Below are 18,319 nucleotides of genomic sequence, written 5' to 3' on the forward strand. Positions count from 1 at the left end.
AATACAAAAGAAGCAGCCTGTTACCAGAAGTTAATTTCAAATAATTTTATTATCAGCAAAATAGGCACAACTGCAGCTTCATTCAATGTAGGCCCAAGCCAAATCTCTATCCTGTTTCCTGTGCTGTTTCGCTACACATCCCAGTGCATCTCATTTCAATCCTGTTGTAAACAGATACTGCAATGCCTATAAACACAACGTAAACCTGGAGCAACTTTTCTCTTTTCTTGCTCTCAAAGGTACGACCCTAACCAACAGGTCCAAATTAAAAGAAATGCTTTAAAACAAGAAGAAGAAGAAGAGGAGGAGTTTGGATTTGATATCCCGCTTTATCACTACCCGAAGGAGTCTCAAAGCGGCTAACATTCTCCTTTCCCTTCCTCCCCCACAACAAACACTCTGTGAGGTGAGTGGGGCTGAGAGACTTCAGAGAAGTGTGACTGGCCCAGGGTCACCCAGCAGCTGCATGTGGAGGGGCGGGGAATCGAACCCGGTTCCCCAGATTACGAATCTACCGCTCTTAACCACTACACCACACTGGCCCAAAACATTAGGAAGTATATTCAGATGGTATAAGCTCTTTAACAGTGGAACAAGCTGTCTTGGGAGCTGGTAGACTCTCGTTCATTCAATATTTTTAAGGAGGGTCTGAATGGCCACCAATCAGGAAGCCTGTAGCAGTGGATTTCCTACCATATTGTAAGGTTGCACTAGATGGTCTGTGAGTTCCCTTCTCACTCTAGGGTGGGATTCAACTAATGAGTCCTTTCAGCAGAAGCCCAAGCAAAGACTTCTGTTTGTGAAACTACTACTACTACTACTACTACTACTATAATTTATTACATACCCCGCCAATGTGGCCAGGCCTCCCCATTGATTTTAATATCCAACAGCATATTAAAAACACAATAAAGCATCAAACATTAAAAAAAACTTCCCTAAACAGGGCTGCCTTCAGATGTCTTATAAAGGTCAGATAGTTGTTTATTTCCTTGACATCTGATGGGAGGGCGTTCCACAGGGCCTTCTGCCTGGTTTCCTGTAACTTCACTTCTTGCAGTGAGGGAACCACCAGAAGGCCCTTGGAGCTGGACCTCAGTTTCCGGGCTGAAGGATGGGGGTGGAGACGCTCCTTCAGGTATACTGGTCCAAGGCCATTTAGGGCTTTAAAGGTCAGCACCAACACTTTGAATTGTGCTCAGAAACATACTGGGAGCCAACTTAGGTCTTTCAGGACCGGTGTTATATAGTCTCGGCAGCCGCTCCCTGTCACCAGTCTAGCTGCCGCATTCTGGATTAGTTGTACTTTCTGGTTCACCTTCAAAGGTGGCCCCGCATAAAATGCATTGCAGTAGTCCAAGTGGGAGATAACCAGAGCATGCACCACTCTAGTGAGACAGAAAATGGGTCTCTCCCCTCTCCTTCTCCCCACTCACCCCATGGACCCCAAAATTTGTTCAGGGAAGTTCAAAGAACCTCCAGAACAGTGTGCACAAGGGTAGGTAGAGAGGGGATCATTCTATTTGGCAAACCAAAATGCTTGCCTTGAGATGTTGGGGACCAAACCTGGAACCTTCTACATGCAAAGTAGGTGCTCTGTCATTGAACTACAGTTACCAGAGCATTACATAGCAACAGAGTGGAACTTATGGAGTTTTCTTCTTCACAAGTTCTTGCAGAAATGCAGGAACTTAAGAACTTAAGAAAAATGAGAGGTTCAGTCTTTCGTCTAATATATGCATTTTTTCTACACATTGTTTGGCCAGAGAATTGCATTGCAATTTTGGGGGAAAGTGTACCTTCTGAAGGATGTATAATTCACTAATAACTGATTGATTGATTGATTGATTGATTGATACATACCTCACCCATCTGGCTGGGTTCCCCCAGCCACTCTGGGTGGCTCTCAACAAAATAAAAAAGCAATAAAGTATCAAACATTAAAACTTCCCTAAACAGGGTTGCCTTCAGATGTCTTCTAAAAGTCAGAGAGTTGTTTATTTTCTTGACATCTGATGGGAGGGTGTTCCACAGGGCGAGTGCCACTACTGAGAAGGCCCTCTGCCTAAACTTATTGTTTAAGAAACTGAATTTTGTAAGGTTGACTTTAAGAACGGAGTCCATTTTCTTCCCCATTTCTGTTGGACATGTAACTTGATCCATTGCTTTCCTTAAAAGATTGGATGGTGATGCTTAAGTGTGCCTTTTATCAGCTTCAGCTAATAGGCCAATGGGAGAAGGTAGATCATTGTAGTGCACTCTACATGGGTATAATCAGGTGAAGCTAGCCCATGAGTCTCAAACCCTAGGGACTTCCACTGTGTGTGAAGATAAGATCAGGTGGATTGAGTGGATGAGATCAATTCAAAATGCTGGTTCTAGCTTTTAAAGCCCTAAGTGGCTTAGGGATCACTTGATCAAATACACATAGAAGAGTAGGACATGATCATTCATTTGCTAGGCCAGTAAAATTGCATTATTGGAAAAAAAGGCTCTGAAAATGATTATGGGGCCTAACACTCCTATATCAGGAATGTGTTTTAGTGTTTGGATTTTTCACTAGCTCCAAAATCAGTACCACGCACATCAGCTCAGCTGCTGAAGTTTCCCTTTTAGCAGGCACTGAAAAGAAAGCTTCACTCTTTCCTGATTCTCAAGTAAATAAGATACAGTGATCATTGACTTATTTCCTTCCTGCCTAAAAACCTTCTCCTGTCAGCCGATGCCTAAGGTTAGTAGGGTACATTTACCCATCATGCTAGGTAGCAGTAATAAGGAGAGAGAATGATATGCCCATGGCCTTCTCAGAAGCAACTTTCCGGCCACTCTTGGAAACGGAATGCTTGATGACACGAGTCTTTGATCCAGTCCAGTGAGGCTTCCTTCATGTTCTTAACTCTTATATTCTACATATGAAACACAACACAGAGATACTCACTAGAGCAGACACCCCCAAATTCGGCCCTCCAGATGTTTTGGGACTACAACTCCCATCATCCCTAACTAACAGGACCAGTGGTCAGGGATGATGGGAATTGTAGTCCCAAACCATCTGGAGGGCCGAGTTTGGGGGTGCCTGCACTAGAGGATATCAACAACCATGTAAAGCAGAGATGGCAATATCTTTTAAGGGGACCCATTCCCTTTGGGGTAATCGGCCAGGGCCTGCACGCTAGCCATGAGTGGAGCCAGAAACAAATCCAGATTCTAGATTAACAAATCGAGAATAAATATTACCCTGCTTCAGTTTTTGCCATGACAATCTCAGATTAGAATTCCCAGCCCTAGGAAGATATACTCAGAAGTAAAGTCCACTGATCTTCATGGGGATACTCAGAAAATAATAATAATAATAATAATAATAATAATAATAATAATAATAATAATAATAATAATAATAATAATAATAATTTATTTGTACCCCACCCATCAGGCTGGGTCTCCCCAGTCACTCTGGGAGACTTCCAACAAAGATTAAAAATACATTCAACATTAGTAATCATAATAACACAGGACAATACAGCTACTGAAAGGAAGTGAAAGTATGGTAATTGCTTTCTGTCTAGTGTGTAAACACGCACATGCATGTTGGCATAAGGTTATCAACATATTCTCAGACAGCTGGGGAGTGTGGCTTATTTTTCCCAAGACATACAACCCAGAAAAGGAACACGGGTGGTGCTGTGGGTTAAACCACAGAGCCTAGGACTTGCCAATAAGAAGGTCTGCGGTTCGAATCCCTGTGACGGGCTGAGCTCCCGTTGCTCGGTCCCTGCTCCTGCCCACCTAGCAGTTCGAAAGCACAGCAAAGTGCAAGTAGATAAATAGGTACCTCTCCGGCGGGAAGGTAAACGGTGTTTCCGTGCGCTGCTCTGGTTCGCCAGAAGCGGCTTAGTCATGCTGGCCACATGACCCGGAAGCTGTACGCCGGCTCCCTCGGCCAATAAAGCGAGATGAGCACCACAACCCCAGAGTCGGTCACGACTGGACCTAATGGTCAGGGGTCCTTTTACCTTTACCTTTACAACCCAGAAAAGGGGAGAAGGAATAAAAAAATCCATCAGTTAGTTTTTTAAAAATAAAAATTCTATCTATCTATTATCAAACCTTTATTAGGCATTATGCAAATAAAACCATAAAAGAGAAAATAACATATAAAAACCTTGAAATGTATATAAAAAAAGGCAGCAGATGGCTACATACATATATATATATATACATATAAAATCAGTGGTTAAAAATTACATTAACTACATTCCCTTCTAATTGGCCTGAAACTGCTTTGAGTGGGGAACTATTTGAAATTATGAAAAATAATCAAATAAACAAATAAGAAGAAACTTGGATGAGACAAAAAATTGGGTAGCTTCAGGAGACATCAGGGGACTCGTCAAATGAGATTGGCAGGATCCATATGATACTCAGGTTTCAGGATGATTACCTGAAGTGGAGAGGGTTTTGAACTGAGGGTCATAATATGTATAAACTGCCAGAATCCTGGGTGTCAGTTTCAATGAATGAGAACTACTTTTAAGGCGAAATCCAAAATATTTAAAAAAAAAAAAAAAAATGAGTGATCAAAGAGATGTTAAATTAGCAGCTGGCATCCAAGTGTGGTATCTTGCATTGAAAACTGATGTGTATAGGATCCCTGCTTGCTATTCCAAAAAATAGAAATTGTTGCGTGCGGAGAAATGGAATCAAGTAAATCGGCTGAGAGGCCCAGTTCTCAACTTGCCCTTCTGGAAATCACTGGGGACAGGTGCTCTGATTTGGTCATAAAGTGAAACACTTTTCATGGATCAAATTGTAACCCTATGTTCAGTCAAACACAGATGACCATGCTTAATTGATAGACTCCATTTGCCCTCAGTTCAGATTGGCTAGTAGACCATGTGTGTCATTGCTCTTGATCCTGGGTAGGCAACCTGAGGCCCGGGGGCAGAATCCGGCCCAATCACCTTCTAAATCCAGCCCGCAGACAGCCTGGGAATAAGCTCCTTTTTACATGAGTAGAATGTGTCCTTTTATTTAAAATGCATCTCTGGTTATTTGTGGGGCATAGGAATTCGTTCTTTTTTTTCTCTTTCCAAAATATAGTCTGTCCCCCCACAAGGTCTGAGGGACAGTGGAATGGCTCCCTGCTGAAAAACTTTGCTGACCCCTGTTCTTGCTCCACTAGCATGAAATCACTAGGTATAATTTGTATTTTTATCTGTAAACTGCTTTAATAATAATAATAATAATAATAATAATAATAATAATAATAAATAATAATATGCTTTACGGTCACCTTGGAGAGGTCCTTCCTTGTTTACATTCACTGTCTTCATATAGCTTCCTGTTGTTTACGTATCCTGCCTATTTTCTGAAAATTATTTAGCATACCTTCGAGCAAAAGTTGCAGTCAGGTGTCTGAAAACGCGCACTAGTTGGCCACTATTCCCTCTCTGTATGGCAGTTTCCAACACCGTTGACAAGCTATAAGCTACAGCTCCCCGGTTTACCGTTTGGTTCCAGAAATTGACAGGATTGCAGGCCAGAGAAAGAAAAGCACTGTTTTCCATATCCACCATACAAGGTTTCGCTGTCAATTCAAAATATTTTTTATAGCTTTCTGTGAGCATGTGTCATGTCAACATCTACAACTGTGGCGGATTCACCAAGGTGCGAAGGAAACAATACTGACAGCTGGAGTAAGCCAAAGATAATGTCACTGTGGATCCATATAAATATAAAGATGTAGATTTGAAGACTTTGTTTTGTCTTCTTATCTCAACATGAAGAATATGATACTGTATAGCAGTCTTCCAAGAATAAAATATTATAATGATCCAATATAGTCAAAATAAAACAACGTGCTGTCCCGGTATAATGCAACATTATCTTATTTCAATTGATCCCTATTTCAGCAGTTCAGCTAAAAGAAGTAAAGATGAGTAATTATCAAATTCCTGCAGGTCATTTGATATTGGTCAACAACTTTGAATGTCCCCATAGGAACACTGTAATCACTCTTTAGGGCTCTCAGGAAACATGGGGCATGTGGTAATGCTGGACTATTTGCTCGGCAGTATATGCTTATGAAATTGAGTTTTTGATTTTTAGGAATGATTGTGAGTACATTGCCATGATCAGTGCAGAGTTTAAGGCTGATGGTGTGCCAGTCATATCAGCATCAATTGTACCTGTCCTGTTTGGATGTTTTATGTTATAACATGCAGAAATATTTGTATGACGTAGTATAAAAAGGCTGTGCAGTTCAGCTCCCTGTTAAGTATAATTGATATAATTCACACATAAATTAAAAATGTATGTGTCTTAATGAAGGTTTAAAATGAAAAATGGCTAAAAGTATATTGAAGAAGGTTTAACATGGAGTTTTTTCAATGGGGCTATATTAAAGCCAAGGGGACCGCTTTGAGCTCTTGCTAAGTTGATGATTAACTAACTAATTGTTGTTCTCTGGTAGCTAACATGTGAGTGTTGTAACCTTAGATCATGCGATGAAAGTATTGAGTTGCAAATCTCCATTTTGAAGGGAGTTGCCTTTGAGTCTTTTGCCCCCCAAACTTCAAGAAGATGTAAATGAAGCTTTCCTGAAGTGAGAGTAAATAGCCTGGAGGCTGGAAAGCAGACTGTGGAGAGAGAGAGAGAGAGAGAGAGAGAGAGAGAGAGAGAGAGTCCTCTGCTTCTAGGTCTGTTTGGATTATTTAATATTTTGTAAGATGCTGAGCCAGTGCTGGACAGCACAAGATACTGTATGTATAATTTTGGTTATATCTTTGATGCTTATGATCTGCTTTTAAAGAATTCTGCTAGTCAAATTTGAATAATATATTTATGGGTCTGGAAAATGCTTCATTTCCAAAAGGAGTTAGTTTTAATGCATCTAGTTGCTTCAAACTGTGCAATATTAATATCTGCAACAGCCCCATACCCCAATGTACCCTGACCAGCCCTCACCAAAGTTGTTTGGAGCGTGCCTGCCGCAAGCTGGACCTCTGTGGGTTCAAGACTCCAGCTTACAGGAACACCCTGCATAGGAACAGGAAGCAGCCTTATATTAAGTCAGATCATTAGTGCATCTAGCTACACTGACTAGTAGAGGCTCGCCAAGTTTTCAGGTGGTAGATATTCCCAGTCCTACCTGGAAAAAGTTGGGGTTGAACCTGGAGCATAAGGCATGCAAGGCAGATACTCCACTACAGTATGTCCCTTCCCCTAGGTGGAGACACATGCTCTGAACGTATTGCTTTCTGTTCTAACTCTGAATCAGGCCTTGTTGAGTCAATCATAATATTTGTAGACCTTTATCTTCTAGATGGCTTGGGGGGATTTTTAAAGCTTTTTTACCTCCCGTGTTGTGCCCTAGCTATAAAGTGAAAGATTTCCATATATTGTATGATTATTACTTTTATGTCATATTCTGTTACATTTTAAACCAGAGCTAGTAAAGGGGAAATATTAAAAGATGGAGGGAATCAGATGTGGCATCACAGTTTGATATAGCTGATTGAGTACAACTTAATTTCAGATCTCTCCTGGATGATAGTAGAGATTGCTAGTATATTCTCACAATTGAGAGACACCTGATCTTTCCATTCTCGCTTACTTTTCCTTCCTTTGAAGACTGCAGAAGGGAACTACCTGTGATGTATTTAAATCAAGAGCAGATTAATCTGTTTTTGAGGAATCTCCTGGGAAGATATGTGGAGGCAATAAAAATGAAGGCAACTGCAAGATTATTGGATATCAAAGCTGCAGAGAACTCATTGCCCAGGGTGAGATGAACACATTCAGATTGGATTTTTCACCAAAGAGAAATTCTATCAGCTTTTGAAACTGGAGATAATCACACAATATCAACACTATAATTACTTTTAAGCGACCAAAATTATATAACACATGCAAACATTCATCCAGATTCCTATGGAAGGGGGTTACTTTCAATTATGTGTCACCTCTAAATCAATATTTTGTGAAGATATTAATTCCATGGGGGTGGGGGCAAATTTTCAGATTAACTACTTTGAACTGAATATATCCCTGTGTCAGGAATGCAATTAGCTAAACTCTAATGCTGGGCCCCTTAATTATGTGGTACCCATGGGCATCTTATATACATAAAAACATAAGGCTGTCATCATGCAGCCCCCATTGGATGATGTGTGGTGCCTCATCATGATTCTGGATTTGCATGAAGTCAGGTTAGGGTAAGGGAGCAAATGAGAAGGCAGGTTGCACAATACCAGTTGTAAGTGATCAGGGACACAGTGCTCTCTCTTGCACTGTCTCCCTCTCTATGATAAATCATTCTTTGAAAGTATGAAGGTAAAAATGGGGACAATATAAGGTATAACATAAAATCAGATCTAATACAACATTTTGGATAGAAGCAGCTAGAAGTCACAAAATTATTGTAATGACCGCTCCCCACATCAAATGGAGGGCATACTTTGTGTGGTTGCGTGCTGCACCCCCGATCCTACATGGCTCCTAGCACTATTGCCTGGCATCCTCACCGCCCCAGGCTGGATACCTGGAGGTTCCCGCCCAACCTCGGACAGTCAACCAATCCCGGTGGGGAAGGCGTTGCCAGGGGAGTTGGCCAGGTAGGGGGTGGGACTTCCCTATCCACACAATAGAGGGTGGAACTTACCTGGGAGATCATAAATCTAGATTTGATGAATATGGGTGTTTAGAAGTAAATACGCTTACATCAAGGTTTTGGTAGGAAAAAAACTGTTGAAAGTCCCAGTTAAAGGAAGCCATGGGAAACAAAGTGGGGGCATGTTTACACAGTGTTTGGAAACCAAACCTGCTTGAAGGAACAGGACAAGAAACTAGGAGAGAAGTTATCACCAAGGGGAAGATAAAAAGTCGGGAGCCAATCAGAAAGTCAAAGATTAAGATTAAAGGGTGATGGGAGAGAGAGAGAGAGAGAGAGAGAGAGAGAGAAAGAGAGAGAGAGAGAGGAGGGAAGACTTGGACCAAGACTGGACTAGCTAAGAGTTTGGTATGATTAAGAACTAATACCTTTGTATTTGTTGATTATTCTTTTGTGTGTATTTTTGTAGTTGTAGCTTAATAAAATTTTAACTCACCTGAATTTTTGCTACCTGGTTCAGATATTGGGAAGATGCCTATAGATATATGATTTTAAGCAGGGTGGTAGGATCCATGAAGAAGGGCATTGGGAGCAGAGTTTAAAACATATCTCATCACAATATTTCTGCAGTCCCTTAATGTGTTTCTATTAAAGGAAAGAAGAAACCCTGTTTCTTAACTTAAACTCCCAATCTTCAGTAATTCACCTGAGAGTTTAGAAATCTAAAGCAACGTTTACTTGTTGATACAGACTGCACAACTCATTGGCATGTCTGCTTATGCACACTTTAATACAAATATATTGCTCAGATATGCACAGTGCATTTTGCAAAGAAGCTGAATTGCATTTTTTTTTTTTTTTTTTTTTTGCAAACCCGTTTTTTAAAATCAGAATGTGGGGGCAATTCCCCCACACCACCTTAGTTCTGTCTGTTTTACTTATAGACGTTTTATGGCAGCCTGCTGCATTGGAGAATAAATAATTGAAGATACCAATACGATGAACATTTCAAGCATAATAATAAATACTTTAGGACCAGATTTATCATGGTATCCCAAAAATAACATCCGTGCTCGCAACAACTCTCAGAATTGTCGGCATGAGTTCTCTGACTTCCATAGGCCACAATGCCAAGTCAAAGTGTGTCTTGACTTCTGTCCTCATTTAAAATCCAGTGCCAGTTCAAAGGGCTCAGAAAATACCACTGTAAGGACCAGTCTGCTGGCAGCAACCATCACTGAGTAGGACAGTTGTGGGATTATGGGACTAAGATTGTGATAGCATTGGGCTTCTAGCTCTACCAAAACCTAAAAGTGTTCATCTCTAGGCAGAGAATTCAATTGTCCTTTGCACATCGTCCTCCTCACTGTCTTTCAGATCACAGTTTCTTTGAAAGGAATTATGGTTTCAACCTCCCACCTGCAGCTGAGATAAATAAATGCAACACAGAGGCTCTGGCAGGCTCTTAAGAGTCATCTCATCTCCGTCTCACAGCTGGGAGAGCACTAACTAGGATTTGGGAAGGAGTTGGAAGGATTCTAGGAGCCAGCCAGGGCCCTTGTGCCAGTGGCGGAGGCACCCTCTCTGGCACCTGGGGCAGGACGCCAAGGGGCAGTGTGAACCACCTGGTGGGGCACGTGCAATGTCCGTATGGACTGTGCACATACGCCAACCCATACAGACTGCACATGCATGGCAACCTGTACAATCGCTGTGCGAGTGGCAGCGTGTATGGACTGTGCATGCACGGCATCCAATATGGACCGTGCACGCATGGCAGCCCATATGGACGCCTGTACGGATGGCATGCGAGCGGCGCCCATACTGACTGCATGCGCACCCTTGGCCACTCAACAGCTGGGGGGAGTTGGCAGGCCATCTTGTCACACACCCCCAGAGTGGTACCCAGGGTGGACCACCCCCTCCGCCATAGCTGTCAACTTTTCCCTTTTCTTGCGAGGAATCCTATTCGGAATAAAGGAATTTCCCTTTTAAAAAGGGAAACGTTGACAGCTATGCCCTCCGCCCTTCCCTTCACATGCCCCTGCCTTGTGCTTCCATCCCAAAGCCGGGTGCCTCCTGATCCACCTTTTAGGAAGGCAGAGAGGGGATGGGGTGGGTGCCAAATTTTGGGCTCAGAAAGGGCGGCATACTACCCAAGTGTAAAGGTAAAGGTACCCCTGCCCATACGGGCCAGTCATGTCTGACTCTAGGGTTGTGCGCCCATCTCACTTAAGAAGCCGGGGGCCAGCGCTGTCCGCAGACACTTCCGGGTCACGTGGCCAGCGTGACGAAGCTGCTCTGGCGAGCCAGCAGCAGTGCAGCACATGGAAACGCCGTTTACCTTCCCGCTATAAAGCAGTACCTATTGATCTACTTGCACTTGGACGTGCTTTCAAACTGCTAGGTGGGCAGGAGCTGGGACTTAACGACGGGAGCTCACCCCGCCGCGGGGATTCGAACCGCCGACCATGCAATCGGCAAGTCCCAGGCGCTGAGGTTTTACCCACAGCGCCACCCGCGTCCCTTTTACTACCCAAGTGTACCACTGCTTAATTTTTGTCACCAGTTTGCTGCTGCCCCCTACAACTCTTTCCTACTTTCCCCCACTCCCTAGTCAAGGCACCCATCACCTCACTAACTCAAAGCAGAATCAGCCCCTCTCTGCATTATTTCCCAAATTTAAAATGTTGAAATGCTTCTTCGTCGCAAGCGTAGCTATAATAAAAAACCAAATGCTTGCCTACTCAAGTGGGATGTTTCATTTTACCTGGTACAAAAATAAGGCAGTGTAAGCTGCTTCTGCTCAGTGCTTTTGTGGGCTTATATTTATGGATGTAGATTGTTAGACATGAAGCAGCAGCGACCTGATAATCAGTAAATCTGTAGAATGCTGAAATATAGCATTAACATAGAAAGAAAATAGATTAGAAGGAAAAATCCATGAATTTGCCACATTCATTTTTTTGTATACCTATAGGGATGAAGTTTTTCATTACAAAGTCAAAGAGCATTTATATATTACATTTGCAATTTATTGAGAGTGAAATGTGAATCTAGTCAGAGATGAACAGTATTGTGCTTTTGTTAAATTTATTAGATTAACCTAAAACATAGCCTTCCCTGTAATAAGGTATCTTATCTAGACGTGATCTTTATTCATGTCCTCTGAAGGCAATGAAAGGTTTAGCAAATGCCATTTTAAAACAAATTGAATATCTTTGTAAATGTATAAAGCCTACATTCAAAGGCATTAAGCAGCTGAGCCATGCATTCATCGAAGAAATTTCAAACGTTCATTTCCATTGCTTCAACTTTGTACAGTACTTTGCTACGACTTATTAATGTATATGATCTCTACAAACAACAGACTGTATTACTGGAGATGTGTTATTCATGATAGAGGTCATTTGACTTGTGGATGGAGACCCCGCCCTTAAGGAATGGATTAGTAAATGAAATGAAATAAATACATAGGTTTTATAACAGCATACAGAGGTGACTATTATATCACAGCACTCCACCCTCCCTAGTCTTCCTTGAGCCTCAATTTTCCTACACATTAATTTCCCAAATTGATATGTGTGTACAGGTGAGGCAGGGGACTCGTCTTCATTATAAATGCTTGTATTAGTGAAAATACCACACAAAATGCATTTTCTTTTATGGTCCAAAAATCAAAAATAAGCAAAATTAATCAAGTCTACTTAGATATGTATAGAATAAAAATGATCCCACTGAATGAATAAGACAAGTCTATTTCCAGATTTCTAGTAGTTGCTTTAGTCTCTGCTGAAAATGTCTTCCTCTTCTCTGGCAATTGTATGACCTCTTTACTCTTTATTCAAGGTCTCCGTGTTGGGGCAGTAAGTAACATTTGTGATAAGAGGAATGCAAGGCAGCAGACAGAACCATTGTACTGATCATCTCCCTCTTGTCTAATAACATGACATGCTTCTGTAGCTTTTGTGTCTATATTTAGAAAACAGGGAGAAACTACAGAGAAAATGACTCCTTCCCATCCTTCTCCCCTCTGAAAATGAAATTCAACATTGGGCATCAGTTGTTCAAAACTATTTGCAATTTAGATTGATGCTAGTTTTATTAATTCCCGAGAGATGCTGACCCACCAAAATCTACCCCACCGTTAATCCAGAGTTAGCATGATAATGTTGCTCTGTACATCTCAGAAATGAAGCCCTTGAAAATGGATCAGGATTGTTTCCTACTATCCAGATCCATTTTCATCTTGAACCAAACAGTCTAGGGTTGACTTGAGAATTGGTTTTTGGCTTGGGGCGGTTCCCATAATGTGTGGCTAAGTAGTTAAAAGGAAACAAAATCCTGCACATGACAGGCTTTTTACTTAGAAAATGACAGAAGAGCTATTTGTTATCTTTATACAGTGGACGCTCGGGTTGCGAACGTGATCCATGCGGGAGGCACATTCGCAACCTGCGGCGTTCGCAACCCGCAGCGCTGCATCTGCACACGTGCAGGTTGCGATTCAGCGCTTCTGCACATGCACAAAGCGCGAGCGCCGAAACCCAGCAGTAACCTGTTCCGGTGTTTCTGGGTTCGGCGCAGTGCACAACCCGAAAACACACAACCCAAAGCATCTGTAACCTGAGGTATGACTGTATAGCAGTTGAAGCCTAGGCACCAACTCCCTGGGACTCTGGGTGCTCAGGCTCCCACAAAAAAACTCAAATACTGTGGGTGCCTATGGGTGCTTCCACACACCCCCCCACTCCATCTCCTGATCCCCTGGCCTACCTGACAGACAGACAGACAGTGTGCCAAGACGAAGTTCCAAGTCCACACAAGCCAAGTCCAAAGATAAGGAAACACAGTCTGGGGTCAGTCCAAGTAAGCCAAGATAGAAGTTCAGCAGTCAGGATACAGCCCAGAGTCAATCCTGAAGTAGAAAACCATGAAGGTCCAAGGAGAATCCCAGGCGATGTCCCTCAGTGTGGGCAGTTAAGCAAACACAGCACCTCAGCTCTGCTGCCTTCTGGTACTGTGCCTGTTGATGGCAACATGTGGGCTTCATGGGGCCTGTGACCCTCACCTGCTCTCAGCTTGCCCAGCTGAAGAATCACATGCCTCCTTCCCCACACTGCGCTAACATCCGGTGCTCAGTACAGAATGGACTGCCCCTTTGTTCCCATGGCAACAGTCACATACATCCTGTCTGGCTTTGCAGCCACAAGCAGCTGACTGAGCTGCTAGAGCCTTTGCTTGCTGCAGCATTGCTGCTTTAGAATAACATACTCCCCCTAAAGTATCAATGTGTGCTGCGAGCAAAGCGTCATCCAGAGAAGAAAACAAACAGTTGTTATATGTATAACACTCCCCTGTTGTTTCAGTTCCACCCTTGGAACTACCCGCCACTGGTTTTACCAATGTACCTCTCTGGTTGTGTAACTTCCAAGGAATGAGTGCATCTGCATTACCTTGGTTAGCAACTCTCTGTTGTGCCTTTGTCTCTGACTCAGACACAGCTTCAATTTGACCTTGGTCGTTTACAACAGCAACACATGCAATAGCTAGGTTGGCAAACTCTTTTGAATACCTCTTGGGTGGTACACCCTTCGTTGCTCTCTCAGACCTACGTAAGAGGTGCTGCTCTTCTCTGCTTTCTGGTTCAGCCTTTGGACTCTTTGGAGAACCAGTACCAATTGTAAACAGTGGTTCGTCCTCCTCTTCTGAGGGTCTAGTCATTGTGTGAGATTTCCTCTCAATGACTGTGACAACTGAGCTGTCTGAGCTATCGCTGTCATCATCAGTACTACTGAACTCAATAAAATCATCATCATCATCATCATCATCAGAATCATCATCATCACCTGCGGGAAATGTGTGAACAATCACTCTCTCCTGTTCAGGAGCACTCTCTAGAAATTTTGTGAGAATCACCTGACCAGATTCAGACAAAATTACTCTGTAGAGACCCTTTTCATAACCCACAAAAAATGCCTCTGGCATTCTTTACTCCACCCGGAGCTTCTGTCCTCACATGAGACCCAAAAACCTTGAAATGGGCAACAGAAGGTTTTCTATGGAACAGTTTCTCAAAAGGAGAACTTCCCAACTCTTTCGAAAACTTTCTCAACCACGTATAACAAAATGACGTTAGCGACTCAGCCCAGTACTCATGTGGCAGATGTAAACTAAGCAATTGCGCTTCCATTCCCTTTTGCAATTCTTTGTTCACCCTAACACAGACACATCTGTTCCAAGCTTCTTCGGAAGCTGCAATTTTGTGTCTTATACCTTTCTTCTTCAGGAACCTCTGGAAATCCTGTAAAAGAAAAATTGGCTTCTCATCTGTGCAAAGATAATCTATGTCAGCATCATGCATATTTTTAACTTTGTCACAAAACTCTTTAAACCTTTCTAAGGCTTCTTTTGGTCTCTCCAAAAGATAAATCCAAACAAAACCTGTGAAAGAATCAACACATATTAGGTAATACATTGCATTGCCTCTAGATGGTGCTAAAGGACCAATCACATCAGCATACACCCACTGAAATGCCTTGTCGACCCTCGAGGTGACCTGCTTGGCGTTCTTCTTGGCTACACCTGCAAAAGAAATCATGTTAGAATTACATTTCATGTAATCACTTTGATCAAAAGTCAACAAATACAGTCCATCTTTCTCTTTAGCAGAAAGATACAACTCTCCATCTTTGTAGATCTCGCAGTGTTGATCATCATAGGACAGTTTTAGTCCCTTCTTGGCAATCTGCGAAACGCTGAGCAGATTGTACTTCAACTCTGGAACCAAATAAACATTGTTTATAGTCAAGTTCAGACTTTTAAGATACACAGTCCCAATTCCGGTCGCTTCCAGCGACATATGAAATGTGGCGCCCGTGTCTACGACAAACGCGTTCTCCGCTTCCGGCTTGGTTCCTTTCGACATCAAGGCCTTTGCAGGCTTCGCCTTTGAGATGGTATGACTTTTGCCTGATGCCTCAGACTTTTCGGAGCTTCCCTTGGCTCCTTTGTTCTGACGTGGCTTCTTGCAGTTCCGCTGAAGATGCCCAGTCTGTCCACAATTGTAGCATCGGACAACGTTCAAAGCTACAGCATCTTCTCCAGTAGCAATAGCAGTGGGGGTGTTAGAACTCCGTTCTTGACTCCCCCTGTCCTTTACTTCCAGGGCGGCAAGTCTGTCCTGTTCATTCAGAACGACGGCAAAGACCCTGTCCGACGTTAGATCTTGCGCTGGGAGAGACCCCAGCTGACTGGCAACTGTTTTGTAAGTCCGATTCAGGCTGTTGATCACCACGAAGCAAAACACTTCCTCCTGCAGACGGAAATTGCGTTCCACCATCTGTTGACGCAGAAATTTCATTTCCGTCAGGTGCGCTTGAACATCTCCATCAGGCGCAAGCCTCAGGTTGGTCAGCTTCTCAAAATACAGCAACGCTGAAGAACCTGCATCTCTCTGATGTGTCCTTCTCAGCGTGTCCCAAACATCTTTCGCGTGCTATAAATCTTGTATGTGGATAAGCTGAGAGTCTGACACGCACAGAATTATAGCAGTTCTGGCCTTCACATCCTGTGACTCCCAAGCACGCGTTGGTGCTGCAGGGATGGGGTTCTCAATCACCCCAAACAGTCTCTGATTCATCTTAATAGACCAAGATGCATAATTGTCACTGGTCAAGAGGGATGGAGAAGGCAGACCTCCCCCCTTCTTGGCATCCATTTTGAGTCCTTGCATTGACTCTCAAACACAAGCCTCTAAAATCCAATAGCTGGCTTGTTTACACTCTGTGCACCTGGCAGCTATAACACTGGCCGCTTGGAAAGTCCCTTCCAACAGTTCCTTTGTAAGGGCCTAGTCAAAACATGAGCTGTTTTTGCCTCTCTGAGGCTCAGCCTGACTTCCAGCCCTTATCTTGAAACTGGCCTGCGTTGCTAAGCAACAGCATTCCTTTCCTCGGACAGGAAAAACCACAGGAATGTTTGGAATGCAGAGCTCTTCTCTCTCGGAGCTGTTTTTCCAAAACACGGCTCCCTTGAAGCAGAGAATGAATCAATCTGCATGCACACTTTTAAGCCCGAAAATCTCATGCCTGGGCTCCGTAGCTTTGCTTTCAGCTTCCTCTGGTGAGCTCCTGGCTGCAGAGAATCAGCCTCCATTTCAGGCTTCCATGGAGAGGGATGAAAATAGCAGCTCTGCTACTATTTCTGCAGACTTCCATGGATCGTAGAAACCATCCTCTGCTACCACTGTTAGAATTCAGGCTCGGTCAGAGGTATGTGCCTATCTCTCCAGGCACCGGCTGAATTCTTTTGACCTCCCTCCGGCGACTCCCGGCAGGAAAAACACTCGAGGTCCGTTCCGGCGATTTTCCTCAGGCTGTGAGAAAAACACACCAACTGCTTCTCCTCCTCCCTGCTCCCTGCATATCCCCAGGGAGGGGAATCAGACTCAGACAGAAATGTATCTACATGTCTTTATTCCTGTCTTTAGCAGTCATACAGTAAAAGATGTCTGCTCTCTTCAACAAACAGAGAGAAACTCCAAACTCCACACATGTGCATCCTGTACAGGTCATATGACACACACACTGAGCTAACATCCGGTGCTCAGTACAGAATGGACTGCCCCTTTGTTCCCATGGCAACAGTCACATACATCCTGTCTGGCTTTGCAGCCAGAAGCAGCTGACTGAGCTGCTAGAGCCTTTGCTTGCTGCAGCATTGCTGCTTTAGAATAACATGCAGGCCCTGGCCTGCCTCTGCTTCCTGGAGTGCCCTGCCCACTGTTCCCTATGTCTTAGGACTCATTTTCTTGGGGACAGGGGGCTCTCAGTGAGGGGTCCCACTGCTCGGCTTCCTGTGCACTGTCCCCTGTCCCCTCATCATCCTCTGTCGCCCTGTGAGTGTTACTTACACCAACCTCTCCTTTCCCATCCCCAGCTTGCTCCCGTGTGACCCCCTTTCAGCTGCACCCCTCACCAGGATCCTCTTCCTCCTCCTCAAAGTCCTGCCAGTAATTGACACCTCATTTACATGTGTCGTGGCCACGGTCACCCGCCGGCTCTGCACACCACACCACAAGAGCAGCTGCCACAGTCCCTTCCCACTGCCCTTGCCCTGCTCGCGCCCCTGCCATCCTGCCCTGGCTCTCTCCTTCTCCTTCTCCTCCCCTCCCATACCCACCTTGAAGGGCAGGATTGCTGTCCAGAGACTGTGAATCTGATATTTCCCAGCTTCTGCCTTCAGAACTATGTCCCTCTGCAAACCACTGTTCCAAATCTATACTGTCCTCCTGCTCCTGGGAAGTTTCAGGATCAGGGTCAAGGGGGGGTCGGCTCCCACCATTCTTCTTCAGTGCATCCCTCCTCCGCACGGTCCCTGACAGTCTGCCACATCTCTCCTTTGAACTGAGATCACAAACTAACAACTCTCACTGGTCAGAGGGAAGAGGCATGAGTCTGATATTTCCTAATTTCTGCCACTTCCACCTCCTATGTAGCCTGGATTTATGTTAGGGGGAGTAGACTTTATGTTAGGGGGGCAGAACTGAATTATCTGCAATGCAATTGGTCAGTTAGTTACACATTTCTATCTATTTACTTGATTTAGGGGGGGTCAGCTGACCCCCCCAAGCCCCTGGCTACACTTATGAACCCATGCCTTCTAATGAAAATATTCAGAGTCCACTCTGAATCCTTCACAAAAGTC

The sequence above is a fragment of the Podarcis erhardii genome (genome assembly GCF_964252035.2).
Source record: "Podarcis erhardii genome assembly, chromosome: 11".
Lineage (NCBI taxonomy): Eukaryota > Metazoa > Chordata > Lepidosauria > Squamata > Lacertidae > Podarcis > Podarcis erhardii.